Raw genomic sequence first — 10,000 nt, 5'->3', positions numbered from 1 at the left:
TACTTGGTAACTAAATTATTTATCATTATTATCAATCAATATCATTATCGATAATATATAATCGAATTATTAATCATACAACGTAAGGAATTAATCGGCGCAAAGATTAAGGACAAAATAAGAACTTTTATTATAAAATTTACTGAAAGAACATATGTATCTCGCAATTGTCCTTCTTTCCCCAAACGGTAAAAACTGGTCTATTTGTGTTCTATTTATCTTTATGTGTTTGCGTTGGTCAAAGCTAACAGGGTGTAACCTTTACAACTAACGACTCCAAAGCTAACAAACATTGTTATCTGGATCAAATAAGATATGAAATTCCTAGTGTCAACATTCGGAGCCGATATAACTTTATTGACATTGAAAACTTTGGTTTTATTCCGTATTTCATTTTTTTGTGCCAGTACCACGGTATTATTATTATTATTATTATTATTATTATTATTATTATTATTATTATTATTATTATTATTATTATTATTATTATTTATATGATCGAGACTGTGCATTTATTTACTTATTTCTCTGTCTGTGTCCGTGGACAGGATTTCCTTAAAACTACTCCACGGAGTTTGACGACATTTTCACCACAGGTATATCTGATGTCATGGACGGCCCCATTAAATTTTAGTGATGATCCGTATCCGGATGAGGATTCTAGCTTTTTTATTTGGTTGTCTGTGTGTTTGTGGAAAGGATCGCATCAAAACTACCCCGCAGATTTTGACGTAATTTTTTACCACATATAGTTCTTATGTCATGTACAACCCGAATAACCTTTAGCTTGACGTCAGAAATCTCTGATTGCTAATTATTATTATTATTATTATTATTATTATTATTATTATTATTATTATACACAAGTAGATTTTTTCCAATAAAAATTGCCTTTATGTAAATTGTAACGTGTATTCAAATATTTATGTATGTTGGTACTTAATTACACGTACCCTTTTATATTACCAGTGCCAATGCATAGGAATGTTCTCTTAGTTCAGTATGTTGAAGTTACTCTTAAGTGTTGTATTGATTGATTCAGGTGTCATTGTAGAGACAAAATACTGAAGTGTTTTTTAGCATGGGTAAAAACTCAAAACATTCAAAATGGATAATGTCTATACAATGCCTTTTGAAAGTATATAGGCATCGTAGATTAATTTTCTTAGCATTCAAAATTAAGGTGGATCTTCTTTTCAGTATGTATAGTTAAATTTCATTTACACCAGCTACTATGTATATTGGGAGTTAAATAGCTGGACAGGATTAGAAATGAGACTATAAGAGAGGTTACTCGAGTGCCATATGTGGACGAGATCATGATGAGGGGTAGATGGAGATTGTTTGGGCATGCTCTTCGCACTCCCCAAGTGGGATTAGTTTGCCAAACTTTTAGCTTGGCTGCACAAGGCACTAGAAGAATCGGAAGACCCAAGCCTACATGGCTCAGAACTATGAAACACGAAGTAGGAGATGATGAATGGAGAAATATTGGATTAAAAACTCAAGATAGAGACGACTGGCGAAATATAACAGAGGCCCTTTGCGTCAATAAGCGTAGGAGGATATGATGATGATTATGTATTTTATGTAAGGTTATTTTTTTTCTTATTCTCAATAGAAACTTGCTTGGAAACTTTCCGATCGTTTCTTTATTAAATTTTTGGTGTTTTCTGATAGTTTTTCTTGATCATGTTTAGGAGATTTTTTTCTTCAGATATATCTTATGGTGATCCCAATTAAAAAAATTTGAATTACAGCTCATTTTTTCTTAAGTTTCTCCCATTTCATTATTCTTTTATTACTAGAGTGTTTATATACATACATACATACATATATATATATATATATATATATATATATATATATATATATATATATATATATATATATATATATATCTATCTATATATATATATATATATATATATATATATATATATATATATATATATATATATATATATATATATACATATATATATGTATGTATGTATATATATATATATATATATATATATATATATATATATATATATATATATATATATATATAGGTGTGTATGTGAGTGTACTTACGTGTATACGTATATGTTTATATTTATTTCTGCATATCATTTGGGAACTATAACACTGTTTTTTCCTGGTTACCATAGGAATGAATTTATTGTAAATAATGATAATAATAAATAATGATGATGGTAATTATAATGCTAATAATAACAATGCTATATACAACTTTGCAATTCAAAGTTTATTATATGTTATGCTTTTGGTCAAAGTAAGAATCGCAAAGGTTATCATTCACTAATTACTAATCTTCTATTAAAGATTCCTTCAGACAGGCTGATAGACAGACCGTACAGCATAGCTAACGTTCCTTTCAATTTAGCATGTCTGAATGCACTTTACCCCTTCCTCTTATCACATTAGGTATTCAAATAGATGTTTAATAAGTAGATGGAATTAGCAAATAGATTCTTTAAATTCCCACTGTCGAGAATTTCTCATTACTCCTGTTACCCTTAAGGACCTGGTATTCCAATGCCTCAAGGGTTTGTAGTGTCATTCTCCCTAACAGGATTTTATAAATCCCCCTTCAAATCATTAAATCCTTCCTAGATTTGTCTGACTCCTTTTCATTCGGAGCACTTCTGGAATTTATATTTTCTTGGCTTTTATCAGCATATGTTTTTAAAATCTTCAAAGTCTAAGGTTCAATTGCTATTGATATTTTGTATTATATTTCAAATTTTACAATTTTTTCTTTTTTCATAAGTATGAGTGTTTTGTTTATCGGGGATTATAAGTTATTTTTAGTTACCGATTTACATATCACGTTTCTCAGTTTCATTTTGTATAAACTATAAGGCATGGGTGGCTTTCTATGTGACCTTCTTCAGTATTTTATGATAAGAATTACACCAATTTTGTAAGGTATATATTTATCCTCAATATGTTATATGACACCCTCGTCAGCAGTACATTTCGTACTCTTGTAATTCATGTAGAGCAGGTGAAGTGTAATTACTAGAGGTTGTCCATTCCGGTTATTTACTTCTTGTTTCACTTCTCTAGCTTTATCTTGTCTGTAGTTGATGTAACAATTGTTTAAAAGTTTTGAAACCTTTCATAAATCACAGTTATTAGAAACCCAATTGAAACAAAAGGATGGTGACTCTACACACAAGAAGTGATAACTGTCGAGGTACTTATTGAGGCACCCAACAATATCGTACAGGCAGAGACCCAATTGGTATTTAAATATCATAGATATACGGAGAGTTTAAAGGTCAATTATGAATGAGAGAGGCAAGGGACAGTGACAATGTCCTAGCAGGGCAATACCCGAGAGAAATACCGTATGATCAGCGGCTGAGAATCCTCTACACCCATGCTAGGATCAGGGATGGCCAAGGAATAGTTGCTGATGACTGAGTAGGTACACGTCTAGGATCCCTCAAGCTCCTCACTAGCTCAAAATGATGGTGAGGTTGCAGACACTAGAAAAGTACTATCAATCTTAAGTCGTCTCCTACCCAAGTCTAGCAGATCCCCAGGCAGTTGCATTGTGGAGGATTAATTTTTTTTTTATTTTTTCTTTATTTTTTGTTTGCTAAATCCAGAGAGAGAGAGAGAGAGAGAGAGAGAGAGAGAGAGAGAGAGAGAGAGAGAGAGAGAGAGAGAGAGAGAGAGAGAGAGAGAGGGGTAGTTAGTGAATCGATTGTTTGTGGTGAGAAAGACTGTTGGTATAAATGAGATTGTTTGTTTATGTTTTAGTTAGGTTACGACAGTGGTGAATGTCTTGAGTGAATGCTTATTTTGATTTGAATGCAGCAACAGTCAGTTCTGTTTGAATGCTGGATTATTATCATCATTATGTTTATTGGATTCGACCAGCGTAGAAGTGATTGTTTATTTTTTGAGCCGTGATTCCTCCGTTGGAGAGGTTTTCTTTGAATGTAAAATTGTTTGTTGACAACCTGGCTTATAAAAAGGAACTGGATGCGACAGTTCAGATTTAGTTAAATGTTGATGACCCTGACCGAGTGATATTACGATTGCTGTTGATGATGATGTTTATGATGACGATGATGGCATCCAGGACCCCAATCAGGGAAGTAGTTCTGGCAAATTGCCACACAGTGTATTGCTAACCACAAAGCTGTGGTTGTGCCGTAAAAGACAGATCAGCAGTTTGTGGACGGCTGTGTTAGTGCCATTAAAATGCAGTATATCATATAAATATACATATTTGGGTGCTGATGTGAAGTTTAGTTTTAAGTTTGATATGTCTTTTTTTTATTTGAAGGGTGTTACGTTTTTTATATATCTAATACTAAGTTTATGATTAGTTTTAAGTATTTTGATTGTGGATGGTTTTGGTATTAATTACTTTAGTTTTAAGAAATATAGTTCTAAGAATACGTTTTGTTTCTTTTGTCCTCTTGTCTAAAAGTCTGGTTTAGATAACGTAAGGGGAAAGTTTTTGTTGCGGAGACAATTGTCTGTTAGAGTGATTCAGGGTGTGGGGGTTGTTCTAGCGGACATCCCGCCACATTATTTTGGCACCCGAACAGGGACTGCCGAGGTGGGATTGGAAGCTGGACTCTTAGACGAAGGTCGGAATTAGGATTAAGGTTCATGAAAAATGGAGGAGCAATTAAGGGTTTTGAAGGAGGAATTGCGGCTGAGTAAGGAGCGAGAGGAGAAGTTGTTGCAAGAGAATAAAGGGTTAAGGTATGAGAATGAGGAGATGCATAGGAAACAGGGAAAATCAGGGAACTGTAGAGAGAGTGGAAGAGGGTGTTGAGATAAGGATGCGTGAGAATGAAGAACGAATGGAAGCTATGATGGGGCAGGTAATGGGAATGATGAAAATGTTCATGGGTGAAGGGACAGTCGGAGGAGTGGCCTCTGCTACAGGTAAAGGGTTGCTGGTGGAAGAAAAGGTTAAGGTAAGTGATAATGGGAAAAGAAGTGATAGTGATAGTAATAGTGATAGTGAAGTTAAAGGGACTAGGCATAGTAAGGGTGAACAGAAATGTGATAGGAAGAATGAGAAGAAAGGTAGAAGTAATATGAAGAAGGGAAAAGAAGAAAGGTCAGTATGAGAGTGAGGATGATCGTGAATGGGTGAAAGTGGTAAGTAAGAAAAAGGGTAAGAAGTGAATGGTTAAGGATAGGAATTCAAGTGTTGAAGTGGATTCATTATATTCAAATGAGGAAGAAGGCAACAAGGGAGTAGGCAGTGAAGATAGTGAGAATGAAGTTGAAGTTTGTAAGACAGTGTTTATGAGAGAGGTACCTAGGTGTGAAATGTTCAATGATAGCATAGTATTAGGGATGTGTATTATTTTTTTAGGGAGTATGAGAGGTATTGTCACGATAAGTATGGTGATAGTAAGAGAGTTTGGGCTAGAGAGTTAGGAGAATATGTGACTGGGTATTTGTTGACGATGTATGGTGTGATAATGAGTGTAGGGAATGTTGATTATGAAAGTGTTGTGGAGGATTAATTTTTGTTTTATTTTCATGTTTTGTTTTTTGCCAAATCCTGAGAGAGAGAGAGAGAGAGAGAGAGAGAGAGAGAGAGAGAGAGAGAGAGAGAGAGAGAGAGAGAGAGAGAGAGAGAGAGAGAGAGTGTATCGATTATTTGTTGTGAGAAAGACTGTTGGTATAAATGAGGTTGTTTGTTTACTTTTAGCTAGGTTAAGAGAGTAGTAAATGTTTCGGAGCGAATGCTTTTTTTATTTGACTGCAGCTTATGGCAGTTGCGTTTGTGAGTGCTGGATTACTATTTTACTATTATTTATTACCAACGTGGAATTGTTCATTGGTTTTCTGAGTAAGTGCAGTTTTGTTTATATTTGCTTGTCGTGATTGTGAATGATAGGAACTGTTTATTATTCATCTTTGATTATAGTGCGATAGTTTAGTTAGCTAGGAGTGTTCCTAAGTGTTTTTATTTTTTATTTTGGCAGGCCGTGATTCCTCCTTTAAGAGAAATTTTTTTTTTGTGAAATTCACTGTTGATGACCTGGCCTGGAACTGATTATATTTAGACTGCTCTTTGGATTGACAATTGTTGATAACCTAACCCGTTTACTTTCGATTGATGATGATGATGATGATGATTATAAGTACCACCCTAATTACCGAGACAGTTGTGGCAAATTACCACCCAGTGGATTGTTGACCACAAAGCTGTGGTAGTGGGCTGCAAAAGACAGTTGGCAGTGTGTGGACGACTGTGTTGGTGTCCATAAAACATATATATAAAAAAATACGTATTTGGTGTTGGTGCGTAGTTTAGTTTTAAGTTTTGTTAGGGTTTTATTTTTGGGTTTATATGAATGGTGTTTTGGTTATTATATATTTAGTGTTAAGTTTTGATTAGTTTAAAGTGTAAAGTTTTGATTAGTTTAAAGTGTTAAGTTTTGATTTTTGATGGGTTATGATTTATTTCTAAGTTTTAAGAAATATAGATTAAGGTTATGTTTAGTTTTGTTTCTTGTCCTTTTGTCCAAGAGTCCCGCTGCTGCTAACGTAAGGGGAAAGGTTGTATTGAGGAGACATTGGTGTTGTTTAGAGTGATTCAAGGGTGTGGGGGTTGTTCTTGCAACATCCCGCCACAGTGTGAAAAAGAGAATAATTGAGCAGGTAAAACGTATGAAAGGGAGCGTTAGGTATAAGCTAAAGAATGATTTTTATGAGGCACAGATGAATGTAGGAGAATCGATATCGATGTATGTATGTAGGTTGGAAACGTTAGCTAAGAAGTATGGGGATGAAGGCATAAATGAGAATAAGGAGCTAATGATGACGTTTTTGGCTACTGTACCCGAGAATGTTGCTGAATTTATTCATTTGAAACATAAGGAGAAAATGAGGTGGACGCAAGAGAGATTAACATGGGATGATATACTAAAGATAGTTGAGGATTATGAGTTAGATAGGTGCATGAAAGAAAGTAAATCTATGAGTGTAAGAACTGAAATGGAAGAAAGTGTAATAGAATTTGGTAGTTATAAGGATGCAATTTTGAGAAGGCTAATGAGGATAGCTAATCAGGTATTAGAAAGGAGTGTTTGGGCAAGTAACGAAGGAAATGTGCAAGCAAATGGTGGATTTAGGCAGGGTAATTGGTGCAATAAGGATAGGAGTGTGAGTGTGCAATGAGATATGTCAGATAGTCGTGTACGTGATGAAAAATGTTATAGGTTGAGAAAGTAGGGCTTAAGAAAAATGAATGTAGATGGGCTCTAGGTGCTTGTTTTGGATGTGGTGAGGTAGGTCATAGAATTAGCGAGTGCAAGAAAGAGAAACGGGTAAAATGTTATCGGTGTGGTTTGACTGGGCACACAGTGAGTGGATGTCTTAGTAATTGTATGAATGTAATTTGTGGTAATTGTGGTAAGAATGGTCATTATGCTAGAATGTGCAACGAGCTGCGGGGTAAGTGTACTGAATGTGGTGCAGATGGGCATTTAGCTAGAGTATGTAGGAAGAAGGATCAAGTCAGGCAGGATGTTCGCAAAACTAGAGTGTAAGAGGGTTTAGCTGGGTCAGTCCGCCTGTGTGTGTGGAAGGAATAGGATCAGTGTTTGTGAGAATGGGATGAATAATTGGTTGGAAATGAGCAACTATGAATCTAGTATGTGTAAGAAGTTAGGGCTGGAAAAATAAACAATTATTGTTAGTTGAATATAGGAAAAAAGAGGCGTTTGAAAGTTTTAAGTGATGAGAAAGTGCAAGGGAAATTGATAGATATAGGTAAGAATACGAATAAGTATGACAAGGGTGTAAATGTGCAAGTAAGTGTGGAAGGGAAATGTATTAATGCAGATGAAACGTGGCTGAGTATGAATGATACTTATAGTGTGTGTGGCTTTTCGTTAGATGATGTAAAAGAAAAAATGAATAGCGCAAGAATGAGAGATAGGAGAATGATAAGTAGCATGAATGAATCTTTTGCTAAGGTTGAGAATGTTTTTGATGATATGAATGAACTGTTTACATAAATGAGTGTAATTTTTGGGCCAGATGAGAACGAGGTAGATATGATTGTACATGATACATCAGATGACAGGGGTTTAGATAGGAATAGTGTTAATGATTGTGATAAGGAAGAAGTGAATGAGAGTGTGCATGAAGGCCCAGTTACTCGGAGTGGAGGTCCCGTTCCCGACTGCGACTGGGTAATGAAAAAAATAATGTAAGTGTTGTGTGAGAAGGATTTGACAAAGTAAGGGGGGAAGAATGTGGAGGATTAATTTTTGTTTTGTTTTTATTTATTTTTTGTTAGCCAAATCCAGAGAGAGAGAGAGAGAGAGAGAGAGACGAGAGAGAGAGAGAGACAGAGAGAGAGAGAGAGTTAGTGTATCGATTGTTTGTGGTGAGAAAGACTGTTAGTATAAATGAGATTGTTTATGGTTTAGTTCGGTTACGACAGTGGTGAATGACTTGGGTGAATGCTTATTTTGACTTGACTGCAGCAAGAGTCAGTCTGTTTGAATGCTGGATTGTTATCTTTATTATATTTATTGGATTCGACCAGCGTGGAAGTGATTGTTTATTTTTTGAGCCGTGATTCCTTCTTTGGAGAGGATTTCTTTGAATGTAAAATTGTTTGTTGACGACCTGGCTAATAATAAGGAATTGGATACGACTGTTCAGATTTAGTTAAATGTTGATGACCCGGACCGAATGATATTCTGATTGCTGTTGATGATGATGTTTGTGATGACGATGATGTCATCCAAGACCCCAATCAGGGAGGTAGTTGTGGCAAATTGCCACACAGTGTATTTCTAAACACAAAGCTGTGGTTGTGCCGTAAAAGACAGTTCGGCAGTGTGTGGACGGCTGTGTTGGTGCCATTAAAATACAGTATATCACAAAAACATAAGTATTTCGGTGCTGATATGAAGTTTAATTTTAAGTTTGTTAGGTTTTATGGGGGGATTTATATAAATGGTGTACAGTTATTTTATATTTAGTGTAAAGTTTTTGATGAGTTTAAAGTGTTGATATTTTGATTGTTGATGGTTTATGATTTATTTTTAAGTTTTAAGAAATATAGTTTTAAGGTCATGTTTTGTTTTTATGTCCTTCTTGTCCAAGAGTCCAGTTTATGATAACGTAAGGGGAAAGTTTGTATTGAAGAGTAATTTGTCAGTTAGAGTGACTCAAGGGTGTGGGGTTTGTTCTTGTGACATCATGCCATAGCATTTCCAATAGGCTGTCGTAAGACCGTGAACACAGGTTCCTTGACTAGTACTACCGTATTGAAACCGCTAAATAGGACATAAACGATCTCTATGCCTGTTTTCAGTGAGACAGGAAGGCCTACTATTTTTTTTATTTTTTTTTTTCATACTCAAAAATTTATTTCGGGCTAGCTTCTACGATATCTAGGATATGGGTCGATTAGTCTTTATATATCCTATTCATATTATATATATATATATATATATATATATATTCTGTATATACATACGTATGTATGTGTGTATATTTGAAGAAAGAGTCATAAAATATTCTATAAATATGTCGAATTGCATAATAAAAACTACGTATAGCAATAGAGAAATCTAATTACTTACGTCCACTGATTACAATTTTTTTTTTATCATAATGAGAGTACATGTCGGTTAACCGTTTGCATTAGAATATATTTGTATATCTGATAGTGGCACCTTTCAATTTTGTAACCAGATTATTTAGAGAATAGGACCAAAACCACTATTACAAAGCCAGATGTCCTGCTACAGGTTCTTCCCCATTATTGTGCGAGTTCCCGTGAAGGTTTGTATCGAGCCAAGTGCTGTCATATATAAGTGGGTCCTTGAATTCCATTTGCAAATTTGGTTTGTGTGTACGTTGCCATAACTTGGGTGACGAGATTTTACTTTAAACTCGATTGCTGTCAGGATTTAAATATTCATTCTTATGATCCTATTGAGTGGCTATAAGAATTAGTTTTTATAAGAAAAGA

Source organism: Palaemon carinicauda, chromosome 17 (genome assembly GCF_036898095.1).
Source record: "Palaemon carinicauda isolate YSFRI2023 chromosome 17, ASM3689809v2, whole genome shotgun sequence".
NCBI classification, from domain to species: domain Eukaryota; kingdom Metazoa; phylum Arthropoda; class Malacostraca; order Decapoda; family Palaemonidae; genus Palaemon; species Palaemon carinicauda.
This window is presented reverse-complemented; position numbering follows the sequence as displayed.